Below are 24,429 nucleotides of genomic sequence, written 5' to 3'. Positions count from 1 at the left end.
ACTATGTAAACCGATGATTGACATGCACTATCAGTCGAACAATAGAAATGGACTATTATTACAATACATGCATTATCTAGAAATGCATTCTCAACATATTAACGAAAAACATTTGGCAATAGAATAATCCACTGCGATAACCACCTACGCATCTCTTCTACTTGTAAATATAACAAACAAGTGATAGCAAGATAACGGATATCGAATTACAACAAAGAAGTTTCAAGCAGATAACAGCAGCCGCATTTCACTAGTATAAATAGCTGTAAGATCTTACATTAAAATTAGTTCTTAAGAATATCAATAAAGGCGCGCATTTCGGCGTAGAAATAAAATTGTTTTCTTAAACTAATATCGTGGAGACGATATTAACTCGTGGGAGGAAAAGAAAAAAAAGCGATGCTGCAAAAAGCGTATGCGAAAGTGCGTGGAGTTTTGACTCGGAAAAAAAGCGAAGTGAAAGCGGGTGGAGTTGTCCGTCCCTTTTCTGAAAGTTGTTGTATTCAGGTTGGTATTGTGGTGTCATATTTGAGTGTATTGGTGTGATGTGGAAGGTGAGTGTGGTGTGCTGTTCGTTTATGATGATTTTTTCTGCCAATGTGGGGTGTTGAAATGTGGTGTGGCTGTGTAGGCAACCTGCCTACTGACCAACCGATGCAAACAAAATACCTGATCAGATTTTGCAGTCTCCAAAAACGTTGATAGAAACTTCTAGTTCGAACATGTCCTCCGATCATTCGCCAGTCATGATAAAATTATTCGAACAACCAAATACATATTGTTGAGCGACCATTTCGCCCAACAACGCTCAAAACAGATTGGTTTAAGTACACCCACATGCAAGAGGAAACGAAAGTAATATGTACATATGTGAAATCGATAAAGAGGATATGTAATATTAACTTCTTCAACTGTTTGCTTTCCACAGCGGCTGTTGCAATATTAGAGCCAAGAGATAGTCTCCGAAGTATAATACGAGCCACTAACAGCCTAATTGAATGCCTTGTAATCGAAAAAAGAAGACTGCGATGAAAATGGCAGAGTAATGGATCCCCATTATCTAATTTTAAACTTAGAGCTGCTGAGAAAAAAAATTGAGGAAACTTTTAAAAGGTAAAAAGAAGCGCACTTAAAGACATTTACTTCTACCTTGACGAAAACAAAACTCACTATGGAGGGCCGAGCAATATTTTGAGCCACCAGTATCATTGGAGAGACCGCTCCGCTAGAAAACCGGTGTTTGTGTCTGTTCCGAAAAAGAAAAGGCAAACTGTTTTGCGGACCACTTTTTCGAAGTTTTTCAACTAAATGAGCAATGAACATTTTCACGATTCCAACTCTCGATTCTAGACTTCCCGAAGGGTGTATAATAACGTTAAATAGAAAGAAGTGGTTATGAGCACATAGCACCACATATTGCCTTCAGTTTCTTGTTTCAACTCTTTAAAGCCATCCTCAACTTTGGGTATTTTGTGAAAGTGTGGAAAAATTCGCAGATTATTATGATAGCTACACCTGGAAAATACACAATGCTGCAAAGCTTTTTGAAAAAGTATTGATATTCCCCACAAACACGAAACTATTCCAAATCATCAGTTCGGTTTTCGCAAAAAACATGGAACTATTGAACAGGTCCATAGCATCACCAATGAGAATGGTATTTGGGTTGAAAGAGTGATATTCCTTGACGTGGTACAAGCTTTTTGTAAAGTATGGCATGATGGACTAAGTAATGCCATCTCTAATATTCTTTTATTACTATTGTTACAAAAGTAGTATTAAGTTGTATTTGTATTGCTATATGCATCCCTTATTATGAACAATAGCTGTAGGTCAGCCCCGACCAGCTCCTACTATTTTTAGTCTTCGTTTTTTCACACGTACAGTTGAGCGATCGTTTTTTCACACCAACATGCCCGAAGCTTTGCAGCAAATTAGACACTCGCTACGGCAAAATTTGTTCTTGCACTGAGCAAAAAAATGGATCAATTTTTTATGTATGAAAATGAAAATAATCTTGCGCAATGTATGTTGTGCAAGAGTACTTTTAAGAGTAAGCGTCTTTTCAATTTAGAAAAGCATTTTTTAAATTCTCATAAAGATATTTCTAATCTTGAAATTTCCGAAAGAGAAAACAAATTAGCGAATTTAAAAAAATGAACATTTACAAAGCAGTTGATACTGAACAAAAGGGTAAACAAATAAAAAGGGGTCGTTTATAGTTGCTCTTTATTTTCGGTGTAGCTGCTTTGTTTACTTTTTGTTTCGCTGCTTACTTCACTTCTTGTTCTTCTTAACTAACATTTGTATAATTTTGTGCGTGTGGTAGTTTGGTCGACACTGCTGTAGGTATATGGAATAGCATTTGTCTTGTTGTAGACATCTGGCACCGAAACAATAGACATTTGGCGCCGCGGCTGTCTGCTTGTCTAAACAATAGTTGCGTCTGGTGCCGTATGCCATTATGTTCTTATAATTTCCAGATGCAATATTCTAGAAGGACACGTCGGCATCAGCGAGGGGTGCGTGGATATATAAGCCGTGGCAGCGCCAACGTAATGAACCAGTGTTAAGAGTAAACTGCTATAGTGTAGACGAGTTGTAAAATAAAGAGATTTTGTTGAAGTGAATTAAACGGCTTTTGGTTTTATTTGTCAATCCAGAGATACGAACCTAGTAAAGTAAAACTAGCAAGGAGTAAATTCGCAACAATATTTTCTACCAATTCCTTTTTGGCCGTCATGATAGCTCTTTCGTACAACCACTCCTTGTTAGCCAGGTTTTCTTGTAAGTTCGTTAATACCTCATTAATTAATTTATCACCCGAGCTTGGCCAGCCTGGAGCGAAGTCAAGAGAATTGAAGTGTGATAGAATAATATTCAATAAATTAAAAATTTTAAATATTTACAACTATTAAATTAAAGAACTTGTTTCTACACGGAGTGCATTATACGTGGATTGCCTGTAAGTTGAAGTGCGGTGAGATGATCAATGGATAGGCTGTTGCACCTGCTAAAAGTTTTTCAGTGGATGTAAGACAACCTATTATCGTTTTTTTTCTTATTGGACTCCGAAAAGTCACTACCTAGTATAAGCTTTATTTATCTTATACAAGAACCAATTATATTTGCGTTATTTATAGTTAAGCTTTTACCTGTATATGATCAGCCTAGAAGTATGCACCGAAATTGGAAAATGTTTTATATAATAGTTGCCACATAGTTATTTTTACTAAATATTGGCTCATTATTAAAAATGTCCGAACGCCTCCACCTGGTGGTGGCAAAACATCTGAAAACCCAGAAACTACGGCAAATAAACTAAATCATTATGAAACAATTATAAACCAACAATCCAGGCAGTTGGAAACAATAGAGGAATTATGTGCCGAATTAAGGAAAGAGAGAAGAAAGAGCGTTTCTCAAAATCGAAAATCAAAACCTAAAAATAAAGAATTTAAGTCCTACAAATAACGAAATAAATGCTGAATTGTATGTAACAGATGAGGAAGAGCTCGCCCGCGAAACAGATTGGGTTTTGAAAAAAAGGCCCAGTAAAAAAAGGAAAGCTGAACTATCTCCTCAGCTTGTGGTTCCTGCGGCATCAAATACCATCAAACAGAAACGAAAATCTCTCGACCTCCCCAATAATGTGAATACCAAAAAATAAATGAAATTACGAATGATGAGGCAGAAAAAGCATTTACTATTAAGCTTCTAAATAATAATACATACAAAATCATTACATCAGATAGAAAGTTAACCAAAACTCTGTCTACACAGAATTTACCGTGCTTTTCTTATGAAAATAAGCAATCTCGTCCAATTAAGGTAATAGTTAAAAATTTACATCACTCAAACGAGCCAGAGGCTTTAATATCAGACCTTCATAAGAAAAGATTCAAAGCCATAGACGCAGTCGACAAACTGAAGTGGAAAACGAAAGTGCCGTTAGATATGTTTCTTCTTACTTGCGATGCAACAGAAAATATAAATAACATATATGCAATAAAACCCATATTGCATTCAGTTGTTGTCATTGAGGCCGTAAAGCAGTCAAAGCTCATACCACAATGCAAATTGTGTCAATCATATGGACATACTCAAAACTATTGTGGTAAGCAAGCAAGATGTGTGAAGTGTGCGGGAAAGCATAAGACCATAGAGTGTCAAAAACCTAATCACAATAAACCAAAATGTTGTAACTGTGGTGAGGCTCATCCTGCTAACTACAGAGGATGCGTAGTTGCGAAAGATTCGTGACCAAAGAACTGGTACAAAGAAAAACCACCCACGCCCTAAAAGCTCGGTTGTAAAAGATATCAAAAGCCTCCAAAATAACGCAATACGCCAACCAATGGCTGAAAATAAAGTTTCAACAGCAAATGAGCTGCCTTATTCGCAAGTTGTAAAAGAGAACACTTGTTCAAATGAAGCTAGCTTTCTTCAACAAATCTTAGAAAAGCTTACAAAATAAAATGAGTTTATCATTGCACTTGAGAAGAGGCTTCAGCAGATCGAAAAAGCAGTACAAAAAAAAACAAATAAATATGACAAAATTCTTAAAAATTATGCTGTGGAACGCAAACGGCCTTACTAAACACCAAAATGAGCTATAAACAATACTCACTACTGAAAAAATTGACGTATGTTTAATATCTGAGACCCATTTTAGCAAGCAAACTTACATTAAATTCATAAACTTCAAAATGTATCATGCAATACATCCGAACAATTGTGCACGCGGAGGAGCTGCTATTATAATAAGAAGCAACATAAAACACCACAAAGAAAACAGCATATCTACAGATGATTTTCAAGCAATAACGGTCACGATAGATAGTGACAACAACTTGTCCCTTACATCAGTTTACAGTCCCCCAAGACATCAAATAAAATGTCATAGCTATCTAGAACGGATTAATAGCCATAAAAACCGATTTATAATGGGTGGTGATTATAAAGCGAAACATACGCACTGGGGTTTAAGGCTTATAACCACTAAGGGCAGAGAGTTATTGAAAGTTCTTCAATTGTCTGGCAGCAGTATCATGTCTACTGGAACACCAACTTATTGGCCAACAGATCCACTTAAAACACCAGATCTTATTGATTTTTTCATTACAAAACATATCTCCTCAAATTATATGTGCATAGAAAGCAGTTTAGATATGACCTCTGACCATTCACCAGTATATTTAACACTACACCAAAGCGTTGTTATTAAGGAACCTCCGCTTTCGCTAACAAATAAAAATACTGACTGGGAATACTTTAAGCAAATGCTATCCAATGTTGATAGTCACGTAAAAATAAGTTGTAATTCCGAGCTAGAAAACGAAATCATGAATTAGACAAATACAATTCAATATGCAGCCTGGAGTAGTACACCAACTAAAAGAAACGTCACAGCAGGTCATAAGTATACCAAAGGAATTAAAGAAATAGTAGCAGAAAAACGCCAATTACGCCGAAAGTGGCAACAAACAAGATCTCCATCTAACAAAACTTGTCTCAACAAATTGTGTAAAAAACTTACCAATAAGATAAAGGCATTTAAAAATCTTACTCTAAGCTATTACCTGAAAAGTTTATCTAACGATCATAGGAATGATTATTCACTGTGGAAGTGTACACAAAATTTTTCTCGACCCGTAACTCAGCATCATCCAATCAGAAAAGCAGACCAGACATGGGCCAAGAGCGATATCGAGAAAGCAAATGTTTTTTCGGCATGGTTTTAAGGTGTCTTCAAACCATATGACATATCCAATGCAGCAGAAATGGAAACTCATACTTACGAAAATTATACCGAAATTCCTCTAATAACTAACGATGAGGTATGTGCAGAAATAAAAAAAACTGAAGTCTAAAACATCGCCTGGGTTTGATCTTATTACCAGTGAAATACTAAAACAGCTTCCTCACAACGTTATATGTAAAATGAATGCTGCTATAAATCTTCAATACGTATCCATTTATTGGAAAACTGCAGAGGTGATTATGTTCAATAAACCTGGTAAGCCAGCGCATGAAATTACTTCGTATCGGCCCATATCTGTCCTGCCAATACTCTCAAAACTATTGGAAAAACTGCTTGCTGTACGCATTAATAACATAAGTAATTGAAGAGAGGAAGCTGATACCAGCGCATCAGTTTGGTTTTCGAAAAAATCACTCCACTATTGACCAAGTACATAGAATAACTCGAGTCATTGAAAATGCCTTCGAAGACAAAAAAGTTTGCTCGGCCGTTTTTCTCGACGTGTCTAAAGTTTGTCATGGCGGGCTCCTAAACAAAATTAAAGTGCTTTTACCAAAAAAATATTACAATATTTTAAAATCATACCTTTCGGACCGTTTTTGTGGAATTAAACATGGAGATATGTACTCTGATTTAAAGGAAATAAAAGCTGGTGTTCCTGAGAGTAGTGTATTAGGACCCATCATTTACCTACTCTTTACGTGCGATCTACCATATGACGCCAATTGTATTACAGCAACATTTGCAGATGATACTGCGGTTCTGACTGTATTTGAATGGACAGCTAAATGGCGAATAAAATTAAACGAGACTAAATCAGTACACATTGATTTCAGATACAACAATACTAGATATATGCCTCTGTACTTAAACGGAGTGCAAATACCATATCATAATACCGTGAAATACCTAGACATGACCCTGGACACAAAACTTAGATGGAGTGCACATGTCAAAAAGAAGAATTAGAAATAAAATTCAGAAACTTGTATTGGCCATTGGGTAGAAACTCTGCATTATCCACATATAACAAAATTCTAGTCTACAAGCAGGTGTTCAGACCAGTTTGGACTTAAGGGATACAACTTTGGGGCTGCTCAAGCCCTAGCATTGTTGCACAAATCCAGCGATTTCAAAACAAAGTTTTAAGATGTGCCGTCAATGCGCCTTGGTACGTTCGCAGTCACGATCTTGAACGCGATCTCGAAATTGACTCAGTTGCTGCATCAATTAAAAAATGTGCAAAGGCTCATATGGAAAGACTTTCTGACCATGTGAACACTGAAGCCTGGGCTCTTGTCACTCGAAGTAAATGAAATGAAAGGGTTAAGCGCAAAAAACCGTATCACCTCATACAGTAACCAGATTCTCTGCAATTTGTACACAGAGCACCATTAACTATTTTGTATTATACAATAAGCAAAACAAATTGTTCGTTAGTTTATTTTATGTTAACTAGTTACAATGGCATTGAAATAAATAAAATCCGAGCTAACAACATTAATAAATAGGATATCAAAGGATAATTGGATGTTTGTATCCGTCGGCATACGACCCTCGCCTACCTCGAGAAGGGTTTGTGCGAAGAGTCCAGACTATTAGTCATTGAAAGTCTGAAACCACATATTAATATTCAGCAGTAACCGCTCTACGTTTTTTCCCACATCGGCAAAACCTTGAACTTATGTTTATTGTCTGCGGGGATACCCGACAAATCACCTGCCAGCAAGATTACAACTCCTCCAATCAAGCTTCGCTTGTCCTGAATGTTTTGCAAGCTGCGATCCATTGCTTCAATCGCACGCTTGTGCGACATTGTGCTTTCGACCCACACGATTAATTTGCACCACTGTAATAGAGCAGCGCGACAGAAACAAGCAAGGTTGCCGCTATACCGGAAGACGCAAGAGCCAGCGCAACCACTTTGTTTTTGCGCAACTGTGCAAGAAAGTTTGGCCGGTGCCCTCTAAATGGAAAGCTCTTCCATTATTTGTGAAGCGGGCATAATAAAATCGGGCAGAAATTATCCAACCATAGTAAAAATTGTATTCTCAATATGGTTGAAAGCTTCGTTAAATATTATGTCATTATTGGCTAGTGCTATTCCTTGGTATCGGCGAGCAATGCTTTCTGACAAAGCGCTTTTACATATGTTCCACAATTGCCCTAAATTGGAGAGCCCGATTGCTTATCATAATCGCAAAGAGCTCTCTCAACGTAGTTGCACAGCGGCTCAACATGGTGTCGCCACTCGTTTCGTCCCAGTAGCCGTCGTGGCCTTTTCCGGCCGAGCCCATCTACGATTTTTGCGGATCAAAACTGGTGGGGTCTCGTATTCTAGTCAGCAGGATGTCATGTGAATCAGAGTATCAGGGCTCTGAGGTTTTCACACCAAGTCAACAGTCGACGGATGCGCCTTGCACATGACGTTTCCATACAACAACGTCCCAGCAAACTCGTCTTCTTCGCACAAACAGAAAAATGTGGTAAAGATAACGGCAAACCGAGTATTCTCCATGCCGCTTCGTTACTAATTATAAATCGACCCGGCCGCAAAATCTGGACCTCATGCTCTTTTTTATGTATTTACATACGTATGTATTTGATAGCCTGAACCGAGCTGAAAAACTCCTCAATTAATAGATCTAGTCAAGAGTGTTCAAGGTGTACGGACGTGTTTTTTCTTAATTCACTCCGCCTATTCTGATTTTAATAAACAATAATAGTAAATTAAAAACAAACAGTCAAACAAAAACCAGTGCACACTATTAAAATTTATAACGTTTACTAACCTTTTCATTTTATTATGGATATAGTACACCACTTTTGGTTATTGTGTGTGGTTAAAATTTATAATAAAATTTACTCAAATAACATTCACAACTTTTCACATAGGCATATGCGTACCTGGTTTTCTTTTTCTTTGAATTCGAATTTTCGCAACGAATAAACGAATGTAAACATTCATGTTATTATGTTGCATGCTTTTACATGTATCGTTTTCCATAAGCGATGACGAGCTCGAAATCAATTTGTCTCATGTTGTTTTGTTTTTACCGAAAAGCTGTTGTGTGAAGAGCTCATAATATAAAACAAATAAAAAACACAGGCGATTGACTCTTTACGGATTTGTATTATTTGTGAGGGTGAGTTAGTAATATGTTAAAATTGTGTAAATGTCTAAGGGGTCTCGCTGGTTTTGCTGGACCATACAACAACGTCCCATAAATAAACACATAAACATATACACAATTATATCCAACACGCATATTTTTATATGAGACACGTATGCATTTATATGCAGTACGCATGCACTCAACAAATCAAATATAAAATAAGTAAGGAAGGGCTAATTTCGGACGCAACAAAACATTTTTTACTCTTACAACTTACAAGAATCAAAGCCAGGGAAATACTTTATGGTGTAAATCGTCAACCTGAGGATCGCAGTATAAGCAGTTTTATATTACTCCTATACTGACAGCAACATAAGGTTTGTTGGAAAAACGAAAACCATTGTATGTAGTATATGGAAGTTGGTGTAGTAACGACCAAATTTTGTCTATTTTTCCCAGTACCACATATGTACTATTATCATGTCACGTACTAAAAAACTAATCATATAGAGCAAAGTCATCCGGGTGTTCGAAAATCCTGATATTAGTTATATTATTGCTTGGTCAAGTTTTTGCTCAAATTTATCCATTTTAGGCACAGAGAAATACTGTTATGAGTAAAACACGCTTTTCCATTTTTATTGCGATAACTCACATATTGGCCAATATATGCCGTACAAAGTCACCTGGAAATTCGATTATCATTATATTAGCTATATGGGGACTGAGGTAAGTATTGGTCCTATTCGACTCATTTTTGACATATAGATACACCATTGTCAGAGAAATAATATACCTGGATTTCAATTATACGATAAATCGGACAATGACCGATATTTTTAAACAAAGTGGAATTTAAAATTGTCCTATATAGGAAGTAGGCGTAGTTATCGTTTGATTTCGCTCGTCACATAGCAATATTAAAGGAAAACCATGTACCAAATTTTGTCAAAATCGGGTTGGTTGCGTCCCCGGATATGGAATGGAATCATTGGGTATTGATTAATTTTTGTTTCGTTTTCGTAATCAATTCCTAATATATCTGTTGCCGACCGATGTCGTCCTTTTTCGGAATTTTAATTTAAACAGGTAAAAATAAACAAGCCAAAGCCAACTACCGCCAACCTCTCTCCAAGTAAGGAGATGATCGACTTAAGATCATTAAAGCATCAAAGAACGGTGGCGAAAAGTAGCATTTCAATAACAACCAAGTCGTTAGATTCAATTGAATTGGAATGTCGACGCGACATATTGAAATCATATAGTGAATAATTGATGAACGTTCAATCTAAAATTGCAGAGATTGATGAAGGCGACATGGCCCGAAGGGGATTTTGTAGAAACAAAATCTATAATTAAAACAATTTTAGCATAAAGTAGAACGTCTATTGCGGACACATCATTCGTAACATCTCACAGCTCATAGTTCGCAAAAATGAATCTGGCGTGTTTAAATGAGTTAAGCATCCCCGAACTTAAACCGGAAAAACTAGCACACACTAATACTTGACGACACCACACTCGCACACAAGACAACTCACCACACTTGTACATCCACCCACTCAGCATAAAGGATGGTCCCCTGAGTAGATTGGACACAATTAGTTTTTCACATTTCGCACGTTAACATATACACTGCGCCGCGTCGACACCGTTCAACACAATTCGACATACAGTTCGTCCATCAACATATCAACATTCGTTTTGGATACTTTTCGCTTCGACACTGCGCCGCGTCGCACCTTCCGCATTTACATCGATCGGATGAATATTGCGCGCTGCGATCAACATTTGATTCGACCGAGATCCTGCACGTCCTGTTTTCTCATCTCGTCTCCTCGCCGTGGGGTTTCAATCGCACATTCACGCGTAGCGAGTGCATTTAACTATTTTTACATACATACATATATGTACATGTAATGGTTCAATGTAAAATCTCAAAGTTACCCGTTTTTAATTAAATTCATGTACATTAAAACTAACAAAAGCATTTTTTCTTACCCCCGTCTAAACATGGTCCTTCGAGCCTTACTGACAGGCACCTTCGGATTTTAACTAAGCTAAAATTATAAAAGAACAAAAACTAAACGGAGTGCGAATAAAAGTGAAATATAAACCATACAGAAAAACAAAAGTGCACGAGGTATGTAACTACGAAGTGAGGTGCTGTTTACAAATAATAAAACAAAGCGCTGTGATACCAAAAAAAGAATTACATACATATAACAGAGAAATATACATACATATGTACTTGTGTATCTAACTAACAAAAATCAACAAGGTGCAGTGACACAAAATGAAAAAAAATATATATGTATATATGTACATAAATACATATATAACAAACAAAAAACAAATAAAAGTGTGCAGTGCAAAATACAAAGTGCATTGACTCAAACAGAACAAAAAAACAACCCAAAGAAACAAAATAAAATAAAATAAACAAGCAAGATTACAAGAAAAATCAAAATATAAATAACAGTTCTAAAAAAAAAAAGGTGCGTGGAGTCCCTACGCGCGGATGAAGTTATACTTCTTAGTGATATTCAGAAATGCATATCATTTTGTATGAAAGAAAACTAGAAAACTTAAATTCACATTTTATAAATTTATTATGCACATAAAATGAAGAATAAAGCAAAGTCTAAATGAATGAATTTTGACTCAGAAAGTAGTTCCGTCTCTTCGTTGCGGAAGAGAATATGCAGCGTAATCATCTCTCTTTTGTTCTTCGCCAATTTGGCTGCCGGATTGACTTGTGAAGATCAATTTTTTGTTGGTGACATATTCATATGTGTACGCATATGTATGTTTGTATGCTTGTGATTTATTTGTTCGGCAATGTATGCAAATATATGTACATATAAGTATATATGAATGTATGAACATGCAAGTCAATGCGCGCACATGCGTATACATACACTCATATGAGCATGTGCAGATACACAAGATAGGATAGAAGATGTATGCCTTTTAACATCGTATACTATACAAATAAATATTTTTCTTACTAATAGAAATTAAAATAAAGAAAAATATTTATTTTCATAGTATACGATGTTAAAAGCAAAAAATTAAAAATTTATTCTGTCGGGATTCGAACCTGGGACCTGTGTTAGCATCTTGACCTTCCAAGCGCTTACCACCAACACCACCATTGACAATTAGGTTGCGCTGACTTAAGTATGATTTGGTTTTGAATGCAAGAAACATACGATGGTTCTAATAATTTTGTTTAAGTTTAGAAATATACATACTTTGTAGAACATTTGATTTCGCAATAAATTTATCACATCAATATACATATACATATAGATAATTATGCATAATATGTATATACATATGCATAATATGTATATACATATACATAACATTGCTGTGATGCCCTGAGAAGTATAGTCTTAATAAAATTATTATTAATTTTTTGCTTACTAATAGAAATTAAATTTATCACAGCAATATTATGTATATGTTTATGTATATTGCTGTGATAAATTTATTTCCTATTAGTAAGAAAAAAATATTTATTAGTATAGATTTCCAAAAGCACTGAAATGATTCTGTGAATTTATTCATTAAAATCGCCACTCAGAAGTCATTTTATCCCTTGTAAGCGAGCGATTTTCTTAAATCTCACGCTCTCAGATAAAACCATATACCTCGTCCTCGTGGGTCAGTTTCAAAAACCACAGAAATGATTCTGTGTGATTCTGAAAGGCCAACGCAGAGTATTTCAACCAAAACATACGTAAAATAGTTGAGAATTCGCAGAAATGAAAGACAAACGAAAGAAAAAGAAGTATAACTTCAATAATGCACAAGCATACAAACATACATATGCGCACACATGTGAATATGTCACCAACCAAAAATTGAAACATTGTTCTACAAAAACAACAACAGCATAAGCATGGAACATTGTGTTGTGTTGTTGTGTCGGCCGAGCTGTGCCGAAAGAAACGAACAAACGATCGCCGATTGTCACCGCTTCGCTTGCTGCTCGCACATCTTCGCAGACAAGGTTGCGTTACATTCATATGGATGGAGCGAGGTTGCGCAACTTTGCGTTACTTTTATATGGAAGGTTGCGCAACCAGAATCTATCGCAACCTTATCCGGCGTCGTATAAGAAGTATAACTTCAAAAAAAAAATCAAAAACAACAGACAGAATATTAGGCGCGAAACCTAAAATCGAAACATAAATCGAAATCTAAAAATACAATAAAACAATAAAGTTCAACAAAAATGCACAAAAACGGATCAAACGGGCGCGACCAATTAAAATAAATTTACAAACAAACAAAAAAGTAGGAGAAGGTAGCTGGAGCATAGGAGAAGAAACGAAGAAACCAGCCAGTTGGAAGACTAGAAGAAGAGGAAAACAGGGATTGGCAATAAAACTCATTTATGTATGTATACAATTACACATATGTATTATACCCCCCAAAAAACCCTTGCGGGAAGATAAAGTGAGTTGAATCGTTTCCATTTACTATTGTTGCATATTATGCACGTTTATATGTATGCTTAAAGTTACAGTTTTATATATGTAATCATATTATAAAACCTGTAATAAAAAATCTGCTTGGTTAATGTACAACATAAATTAGATACATAACATAAGAAAAAACAATAAAAAGCAAAAAATAATATTCAATTCATGCACATACTTACATACAAAAGTGCCTTTGTAATTTTTTTAACAAAGGAGAATACCTTTTTCCATTCCCTTTTCTCTCTCTCAAGCCTGTGCAAAGAAATATAAGTACAAGTATACTCAAACATAAGGCATACAATCTGCCAAGTAATTACCAAACAAAAACAAAATAAGTTTATTTACGAAACAGCATATGATTGCATACACTACACTGGGTACGACATATCAAATTATTAAGTCTTATTTAATTTTCAAAGACAAAAGTTCTCATAATTTCCGTAAATAACTAAACGGAACGGTAATTAAACTCACAAAATACGTTAATTGGTGCAAATACAAAAAAAGAATCAGTTTCACAAAATATAAATAAGTTTATGAACAATATATACACATAAATATATCATTGGTACATCTACAATTGCACCTATATTCCTATAATATAAGAAAATAAATCAGAAATACAGACTAACAATTTGTGCATACTTAGGCACAAAGCGAATTGATCTCTTTAACGAGCGCTCAATTGCTAAAGAACAAAAACATAAGCATAAAATCATTAGCTCAAACAATTCGTGCATACTTATGTACAAAGCATATTGATCTCTTCGACGAGCTCTCAATTGCACAAAAACAAGTACATACAAGCAAATTATTAGGGTGTGCCTACCCTAAATAGAAAATACTTAAAATTAATATTGCGGCTTGAAAACAAAGCATATAAAATAAAATTAAAAAAAAAAATTAAAAATAGAGTTAAATAGCAAGTAAATAAGTAACGCTATTAAAAAAAAAACAAATAATCCGTCTTTTACGGAAAAAAATTTTATATACATAAAAAGTATTCAGTTCACACTGAGAAACCTATATAATAATGAACAATAACAAAAATTAAAGTACACCTGGAGCTACACGCTCAAAACAGGTTACTAGATTTATTCCAGAAAGTGACAGTTTAACATGATACTCACAAGATTTGCCTCCTCACCGATTCACGAAAATTCGGAATCGCTAATAGAAATCAAAAGTCAAAATCTTAAAAATTTTTGGACTAACCTCCAAGCGGCTCATGACGCCATCGTAGAATCTGACGATTCAGATCTACCACAAAATTTTAAATTATCTGCTTACGCCATATACGAAAACTGCTTAGACCAGTTCGTAGAAACAAAAGCTATGATCTCCGATCAACTAAAGCTCATTAAATCAATTGCACCTACTCCCCACAGTAGAGTAGAACTGCCACAAGAAGACAGTAAGAAGGCAAGTTCAGGCATCCAACTCGTGCCCGCATGTGACACAGAAACCTTTCACGGAGGTTATGAAGAATGGCCGTCCTTCCGGGACATGTTCACGGCCGTGTACATAAACCATCCTCAATTATCACAAGCACAAAACAAAAGGTCAAGCAGGCGTAATAGTCAAACAGTTCGCTCTCAATGACGAAAATTTTAATTTTGCTTGGGAAGCTCTAAAAGCACGTTACGAAAACAAAAGAATATTGGTCGACAAGCAAGTAACGACACTATTAAACTTGTCTAAAATCAAGAAAGAAACAAGTGAAGAATTTGTAGGAGTACAATCCACTGTTTCTAATTGTTTGTCGATTCTGTCGACACAAAATATTCCCACAGACAGCTGGGACCCAATTCTGGTAAACATTTGCACCGCCGCATTACCAGAAAAGTCGTTACTTCTATGGGAGCAATCGCTCTCATCACGAAAAAAGTGCCCAACGTGGCAACAAATGAAAGATTTTCTCACCACCCAATATGAAATTGCGGAAAGGCTAGAAGAAATAATAATAAAAAATAAAAACATTAAACACGACCTCAATGTAAGCTTCAATAGACCCCAAGCTAGAAGCAAAAACAAATCAAACATAATTTTTAACAAAACACAATCGTTCATATCCAAACAGAAAACACACACGTCATACGAACTATGCACAAGAGGGCATAAGCTTAAAACTTGCGAAAAGTTTAAGAAATTAAATATTAACGAAAGGAACAACTTTGTCAGATCAAGAAGACTCTGTACAAACTGCTTGTCCTATACACACAATCTTAAAAATTGCAAAAGCAAATATAATTGCTTATATTGTCACAAAAGACACAATTCAATGCTTCATTACGGTAGATATCCCATCTCACCCCAAAGAAGCGCTTATTCACAAAGAGCCACGAGTATAATTGCAAAAGCAAATCCCAAAAACCAAAATTCGAAAAATTGCCAAGAGACACCATTTTGCTCAAAGGCGCAAAAAATTCAAACGCTGCACAGCGAAACACAAAGTGGACTAGTTACAGAACTAGTTACCACCATGCCAACTAAAGTTGAGTATAAAACAAACAGATACCTTAATTCACAATTAAGGAAATTTCGAATGTTAAGGAAACTTCCCCCTATAACAAACAAAACTCCAGAAGATCAGTATTGTGAAGACTTCTTTAAAGCCACAACTACTCGATCAAATAATGGCCGGTACATCGTACGACAACCAATAGAGCCACAATTTTCTAATACTCCACAAATTGGTATAAAAAACAAAGTCAGAGTTACCTCTGACAGTCCAAATTATTAAAAGCACATACAACTTTTCGGACCCGCAGGATGGCTTTCGCCAATAATGATAACAAAAAACCATTTCTAAACAAGCCTAGAGCGGTGGCGGACTACTAAACGCCAAATTAGTGCACACGCACTAAAACATTAAATACTCCTATAATATAACATAGTTGTATCAAAAAGTCGAAAAATCGGCACATAAACGATCGACAAATAAAATCTCCAAAGGAAGTTAAGGGATCACCACTCCCACTGCGATACAGTGACGCACCTAGACTTAACAAAAGCAAAGGTAGCTCTTATCGCTCCTACATTAGCGCTTCTCATAAGGGTAGTTGGTGAGAATCTGTTGTACAAATTGAACATACCACTTAAAAAATTATTATTCCAATGAAGCCGTTCGCAATAACCGGCCACTCTCTCGCAAGAACCCTCTAATTCCACAGCTCAAAACTCATGGCTAAAGAGCACGCACTCTGGCCATATCTGAGTCAGACGTGGCGTCGCTATATTTCATAAAAATAAATGAAAACTATTTCAAAAAAAGCATAGAATAAATAACCGATATACCAAATCAATAAAGTAAGAAATTGTAAATAACCGTTAGTAAAATAAATAAAAGCAAACAATTTTTTTACTATAATTATAAGTCGTCAAAACACGCAAAGGAAATTACTACCTCAAGCACCACTACTTACATAAAATGCAAATTTATATTAAAACCAAAATAGCTTCTTACAGCTAATATTCTGCAACCTCGGCTACTTCGCCAACAGTAAGCCGAATTACATGTATCACCTTATACAAAATACTAGACAAAACATTCGCCTAGGGGGCCCAGGATGTTAAAATGAGTTAAGCATCCCCGAACTTAAACCGGAAAAACTAGCACACACTAATACTTGACGACACCACACACGCACACAAGACAACTCACCACACTTGTACATCCACCCACTCAGCATAAAGGATGGTCCCCTGAGTAGATTGGACACAATTAGTTTTTCACATTTCGCACGTTAACATATACACTGCGCCGCGTCGACACCGTTCAACACAATTCGACATACAGTTCGTCCATCAACATATCAACATTCGTTTTGGATACTTTTCGCTTCGACACTGCGCCGCGTCGCACCTTCCGCATTTACATCGATCGGATGAATATTGCGCGCTGCGATCAACATTTGATTCGACCGAGATCCTGCACGTCCTGTTTTCTCATCTCGTCTCCTCGCCGTGGAGTTTCAATCGCACATTCACGCGTAGCGAGTGCATTTAACTATTTTTACATACATATATATATGTACATATAATGGTTCAATGTAAAATCTCAAAGTTACCCGTTTTTTGATTAAATTCATGTACATTAAAACTAACAAAAGCATTTTTTCTTACCCCCGCCTAAAAATGCAAGTGAGAATATTCGGAATTTAAAAAATTCATGAGTTTTGTTGAGAGTTTGGTTCACAATGATCCAAATATCCCAGATATTGAAAAATTTAACCATCCTGTCAATTGTCTATCTGGAAAGAATCTGGATTACCGTGTCCTTTCAACTGATGAAAACTATCCAAAGGCGTTGGCAAGTCTCAAAAAAGTTTACGACAATAAATGTTTGATATTCTTCAATACAATTTCGATGAGTTGCCAAATGTCGTCACTTCATCAATCATCGCTCGCAATGGGCTGTCATGACAAAAGTTGCCATCCGATCAAAGTGGGAAGAACAGCTGGATTACGACAAGCTACTATTGTGGAAGGACTGTAATGCCACCCTGAATAGAAGATTTCAGCAGTTATCAACGGGAGGAGCGTTTTGTTCAAGGACGAACAGCACGAGTCATATGACAACCAAATCGGACAGGATCAAATCGGCGTTAGTAGTTGCAAATACAAATCAGTCTATTTGTCAGCAGTGTAAAACAAAAAACCACAACATAACTGCTTGTCCCACTTTTAAAACTCTTTCTGTGCAACAGAGATTTGAGTTTGTGCAAATCGTTTCTTTTGCTGCTGAATCTCAGCCGCAACCAAAAACCACCCCACATGAAATGCATTCTGATCAGGTAATGTTAGCAAATCAGTTAATCTTGTGAGGTCCAGCTCTGGAGAGTCCCTTAGATTCACAAGTAAATTTTATGACGGAGAATTTATCCCAAAAACTGCGGATTCGACGCTAAAACAGGACCTTAAATATTATAGCATTTGGAAATTCATTCATTCAACTCAAATAGCATTGATTGAACTTTTGATGTTAGGTCCAACCATCCAAGAAGAGTTATACTCAACTATTCTCAGTTTTCGCTTAGATATGTAAGTATGTATGCACTAACAGCGGACAATATTAAAATGTATATGCAATAGTCAGGCATGAAGAAGACTGAAATTGTCAACTTATTGTGTGGAGAGAGCAATGTTCAGAGCAAATACGAATTTTCCGTCTTAACACCGTAGCTTGCGGCACTGTGCCATTCCATTTCTCGCAACACGATGTTTGCGTATGCTCAGTGATGTCAATACAATTAAATATCCACTTGGTTCGTTGGCCATTAAAAAATACTTTTATGTTGATGGTTTATTAACAGGATCCGAAAATTTCGAGTCTCTAGTTCTTTTGAGATGTGAGGTAATAAAAAATTAAACTTGGCCGGATTCTCTTTAACGAAATGGTTTTCATTAACCATTAACCACCCTAAATTTTTCTACAGTAATTGCACTAAAACGTGGGAGTCTATTGGTTGCCGAAAGAAGATTTTTTCGATTTGTTTTAGATGACAGTTTTAATGATCTGCGAGCCACTAAACGAAACACATAGTCAGCTTCTGCTCATCTTTTCGATCCCCTGGGATTATTAGCCCCATTAGTTACCAAAGCAAAAATCTTATTGCAAGAGCTTTGGATTCAAAAACTAGACTGGGATGAGTCGATTCTATTGCACCTCGACAGTAAATGCCAGAATTTTAAAGCCAACCTAACACAACTTTCATCAATTAGCATTCCTCGTTACGTACACGTAGAGTCGAGTGCCATCTGCCAAACACATGGCTTCTCCGACACTTCAATAAGAGCGTACCGATGCTCCATATATATACGAAGGCAATCTGCTAGTGGTATTAAATGTACGCTCTTTACTGCAAGGTCTAGAGTGGCTCCGCTGAAGACCAAATCTCGAATGAAATCCAAAAACTGACTAATGGCACCACGCTACCCGCAAACTTGCAAAAACTCAATCCGATAAATTCAAGTAGGAGGTCGCCTTTTAAATGCACCTTTCCCATACGATGCTAAATTTCCACTTTGACTAAATAAAAATTCGTACTTCGTTACGATTGATTTACGGTTCCTTCACTTTCGAAATCACCACGCAGGGGCAAAAGCGTTGGTTGTGCTCATTTATAAGCTTACCCTGGTACCCATCGACGTTGAAGGATCAGGATCCTGTTAAGGTGGCCGGTGTTGGGTCTAGCGACATCCTTTAAACATAAATGCTAAATTTTTTAAGCATAATACTAAATTAATGTAAATGAATTATAATATTTAATATTTTAATTAAAATGTTAAAGTTTAGTTTATATAAAATACTTACTGTTTTATATACTCACCATAATGTTGTACTGTAATTTAACGAAATGAATTATACTTACTTACACGTGCCGTTAGGTTAAGGTTTAGGCTAAGCCATATTATTCGTACAATGAAGAATTCAATTATTCTGATACATCCGCGATTTGTCTCATTTTTTCAATTTTTCATTGAGCTCGAGCAGAGACTCAATGCGTGAGAGAAGTTAAAAAAAAAAATAAATATTTTTTATAGTTAAAATATTAAATAATAAAAATAAAGGAATGAGTGAACTGGAGTGCGAAAAATTCCGTTCGGCAGATATATGTACATACATACATACCAATTTTTACCGGTACCTAAAAGCAAAAAAAAAATATACTTATATGCATATATGTACAGTTGTCCACAAAAAATAGGAGTGAACACATGAGAGAAAAACGAGTTAGCATCGTTATGTATAACGGTTTTTGTGGTAAACTGGGGTTCTGAGTTATGGGGACGTCGGACAAAGTTCCTAGAGCCTGTCCTACCAAATAATCCAACTTTGGATTCCTCTGATCACAATATGTGTCAGGCTTCCTTGTACTTATTTCTTAATGAAGCTCCTCTTCGTGGACTTCTAGCAAATGATTTGTTCTGATCCAAATGCCTACTAACAGTTTCAGTATTAACTGACATACATATTTTAGGATGGCACGTCTTTACGCTTTTATTTCTCAAACTGTACTGTGCTTCGCTTTGTTACCGAAGAACGGTTACACATACTTATTCTAACATGCATACATTTTTCTCTGCTTACACACTATGTATTTACTTATATGTATATCTTTTAAAATGGACACATGAACTTGTGCAACATGAATATATGTATGTCAACACAATGACAACCAAGCATGTGTTTACATCAGCGTTGTCCACGGCCTATGCGCACAATACCGCACGGACAGTGCCAGACACCTCGCACCAACATGTCGCGACAAGTGTCTGTGAAAACACTATCGCGCAACTGTATTCAACTTCGTAGGCAAGCAAAGCAGAATTTAGCGCTCAGTTGACGCTAGAATAACCAACACAAGCATAATGTGCACACAGTCACGTTGGACAACACTGGTTTACATGAATACAAATGAACTTCTTAAGAGAATCAACAATAACTGAAAACGAATCTTAAGTTAACGGGATATATCTACATTAACCCTTCAACGGTTTACTCTTTTATGTATATTTAAATTAACCCGTCAATGGTTTACTTCTTTATATATAACATAAGTATAATTAGAATAACTTAAAGTTAGGATGTATTATCACACACATAGTACTTATTACTACAATATGTATTTAGTTCGTCATGGATGCTCCTGACAGAAGCAAAAGGATTATTTTTGCAGTAGCGTACTACATATATTGCGATCGTTTGCAGTGGATGTTTTGCGCTTTTGTCTACGAGTTTCATTTTTGTTTCTATAATTTAAGGCATTCGCTATCATTTCTTTATCTCTTTATAAGTTTTTCCTAGTTTTCTCAATTTTTTTTTTTCGTTTTTCGCTTTTCCTCTGTACAATGATCAGAGAACGTTTATCATAGAGAAGGTTCACGGAGCGGAGATCGTAAAAATATTTTTGGCCAACTCGGTCGAGATGGAAGAGTTTCACCACAGACAAATTATAAGCGAGTTTCACCACGAAAATAGCAGAATTGAGCATTTTCAGTGTTAAATGAGAAAAATAATGCTAATTCCAATGTAAACAAATTTATGCCTACAGATTCGTTTATTTCCTATGCGCAACCGACTCGGCATATAATTTATGTATATATGATGATATATTTGGTAAGTTAACACGTAACATATTCATAATTATAGCTGACGCTAATATTTTAATAACAAATATAGCTGAGCTAATATTTCGCAATCAGAAATAAAGTTATAGCTGACAATAATATTTTCGTCAAAAACAGGAAGCGAACATACGCCACGAGCCGCAAATGTGCAATTCCACAGAACTGCAAGTTACGGGACAGGCAGATTAAGGTTACTTTTAGCTTAAGAAAGAATATGTAAGTCAGTTGCAATTTAAAGTTTAATAAAGAAGGTCATACGGACCCAACTAAAATACAAAAAAACCACTTTTTTTTCGGAGCTCTAGCAAAAAGCCCGATAACTGGGGCCCAGCAAAAAAAAAAGTACCATAGGTAGTACGGAAAGCAAGCAGCGGAACTGACTTCCTGACATCGAGGGAGTGAAAGAGTGCGCCCAAGTACAGAGAGGAAAAAGGACAACTGCACGGTTACCGGCCATGGAAGGGAAGCTGATATCTATGTAAGGAATAAGTTAAGCTATTTAAATTTAATAATTAAGAATATACAAAAAAAAGAACATGTTTTGAAAATTAATAATTTAGACATATATAAACAAATTTTTTGGAAAGAAAAAAAGAGAAACTTATAAGAAAAAATTAATAATTTAAAAATATTTAAAAAAAAATTTTTGAAAAACAAAGTAAATAATTTAAAGAAAGTTTTAAGAGTTCCAATAAGAAAATTATTTCTTTTACAAATAATAAACGGGCTCGTACAGCCAATAATAAATAATAATACAAAGCTGCGATTCACTACCTACGGGGGGACCCTCCAGCTTATAACGTACAAAATTTTTTGCGATTCACCACCAAAGGGACCCTCCAGAGAATTATAAACCACAAAGAAAAATAAAAAAGGGCTTGAACAGCCAATAACATATAAAGTTAAAAAGGGCCGCGATTCACCACCTAACGGGGGACCCTCCGGTTCTTATAAAAGTAAAATAACTCTGCGACTTTCCTGTAAAAGGGACCCTCCAGAGATTAGTAAAGAAAAAGTGTTTATATATTTTAAAGAAAATGTCTAACCCAAATAATTTAATCAGACCACCAGTGCTAGGGAATACAACTCCCGTTGCACCAACAGGACCTTTCGGTTCTGGCACCCAAATTTCGCCAGAATTGGCACATTTAGTTAAAAACGTTGTAACTCAGATGTTACAGACGGACGGACAAAGCATAATACAAAGTATTTTGAATAATGGTAGGAACCAGAACATTAGGGATCAAACTATAGACGAAAGATACAGAGACAACATGAACGAAATGGACAAAATTCCCGACGTAGTGCGACGTAGTTAGAATTTTTTTCCAAATCTTAATCGACAACTTCCTCAAACCAAATTCCATCCCGAGTTAGCTTTTATACGAAAACCAAATCAAATATTTAATCCTTATGGTCAACAACGGTATCCACAAAATCCAGTAAACCAACAACATGGTTTTCATAATCAAAACCCATTTAATCAACCACCAAATAATTCCCCTCCAAGACCACCAAAACCCCCTCAACCAATGGACGTAGACGTTAGCTTAAGAACAAATGCTATCAATTACGCCAATAGACCAAATCCCAAATTCACTGTCAAACGACCATCAAATCTTTCAAACAAAAATGATCTGCAACCAAAAGTTCAAAGGAATTTTCATGTAAACTCACCTTTGAACCTTACAGCGAACAAAATTATCAATACAACAATGACTACCAAAACAACGAATATAACTATGACTTTTCCGATACAACACAAACCGACGAAAACGAACAATCACTAGACCTGACAGATGTACATTTTTTAGATTAAACAGCTCTGCGTTACCTTATTTCAACTGCAAAACGAAGAGTGGAGAAATTTTAAAAATCCTAGTCGATACAGGTTCCAATAAAAACTATATTCAATCAAATTTAGTACCAAATCCCAAAGAAAACAATAACCCTTTTTACGCAAATTCAACCGGTGGAAAAATACACATTACCCATCACACTTTTCTATATTAAAAAGTTAATATTGAAGAATGCAAATTAAAATTTTTTTTGTTACTCACTCTTACAACTTTTCACGCAATTCTTGGAAATGATAGATTAAAGGGACTATCAGCAATAATACATACTAAAGAAAATTTCATGATCGTACCAAAAAAAACGTAAAATTCAACTCCATCAATATAGAGCCCAAGATGTTCATTCCATTTAAATCCGTGACGAACATATGAATACTTCAGAAAAAAATGAAATTAAACAACTTGTACAAAAACACCGAAACTTATTTTCAGAACCTAATGAAAAACTAACGTACACAACAAAAGTAGTAGCGGAAATTAGAACAAATTCAGATACACCTATCTACTCAAAATCATACCCATATCCTGCCAGTTTAAAACAAGAAGTAGAAAAACAAATAAATAAACTATTAGAGGACGGTATTATCAGAAAATCAAGATCACCATACAATTCACCAATATGGGTTGTACCCAAAAAAGACGATGCATCAGGCGAAAAAAAATTCAGATTAGTTATTGATTACAGAAAACTAAACACAGTTACAACTGCTGACAGATATCCAATACCAGAGATAAATGAATTACTATCACAATTAGGAGAAAAACGAATATTTTCAGTAATCGACTTAAAAAGCGGTTTCCATCAAATTCATCTTAAAGAATCTGACGTGGAGAAAACAGCCTTTTCAGTGAACAACGGAAAGTATGAGTTCACAAGATTACCTTTTGGACTGAAGAACGCCCCATCCATATTTCAACGTACATTAGACGATATTCTGAGACAATATATAGGAAAAATATGTTATGTCTATATAGACGACATAATAATATTTAGCAAAGATGAAAAATCTCATTCAGAGCATATTGACAAAATTTTTGATACACTCCGTAAAGCTAATATGAAA

General features: G+C 35.7%; 1 pseudogene; it reads right to left on the bottom strand.

The window, feature by feature from the left end:
- Nucleotides 1-12,463: 12,463 nt before the first annotated feature.
- Nucleotides 12,464-12,593, bottom strand: LOC125775963 (small nucleolar RNA U3; annotated as a pseudogene).
- Between the last annotated feature and the right edge of the window lie 11,836 nt (nucleotides 12,594-24,429).

This window comes from Bactrocera dorsalis, chromosome 1 (genome assembly GCF_023373825.1).
Source record: "Bactrocera dorsalis isolate Fly_Bdor chromosome 1, ASM2337382v1, whole genome shotgun sequence".
Classification (NCBI taxonomy): domain Eukaryota; kingdom Metazoa; phylum Arthropoda; class Insecta; order Diptera; family Tephritidae; genus Bactrocera; species Bactrocera dorsalis.
Note: the sequence above shows the minus strand (reverse complement) of the source record. Positions and strands in the feature narration are given on the sequence as shown.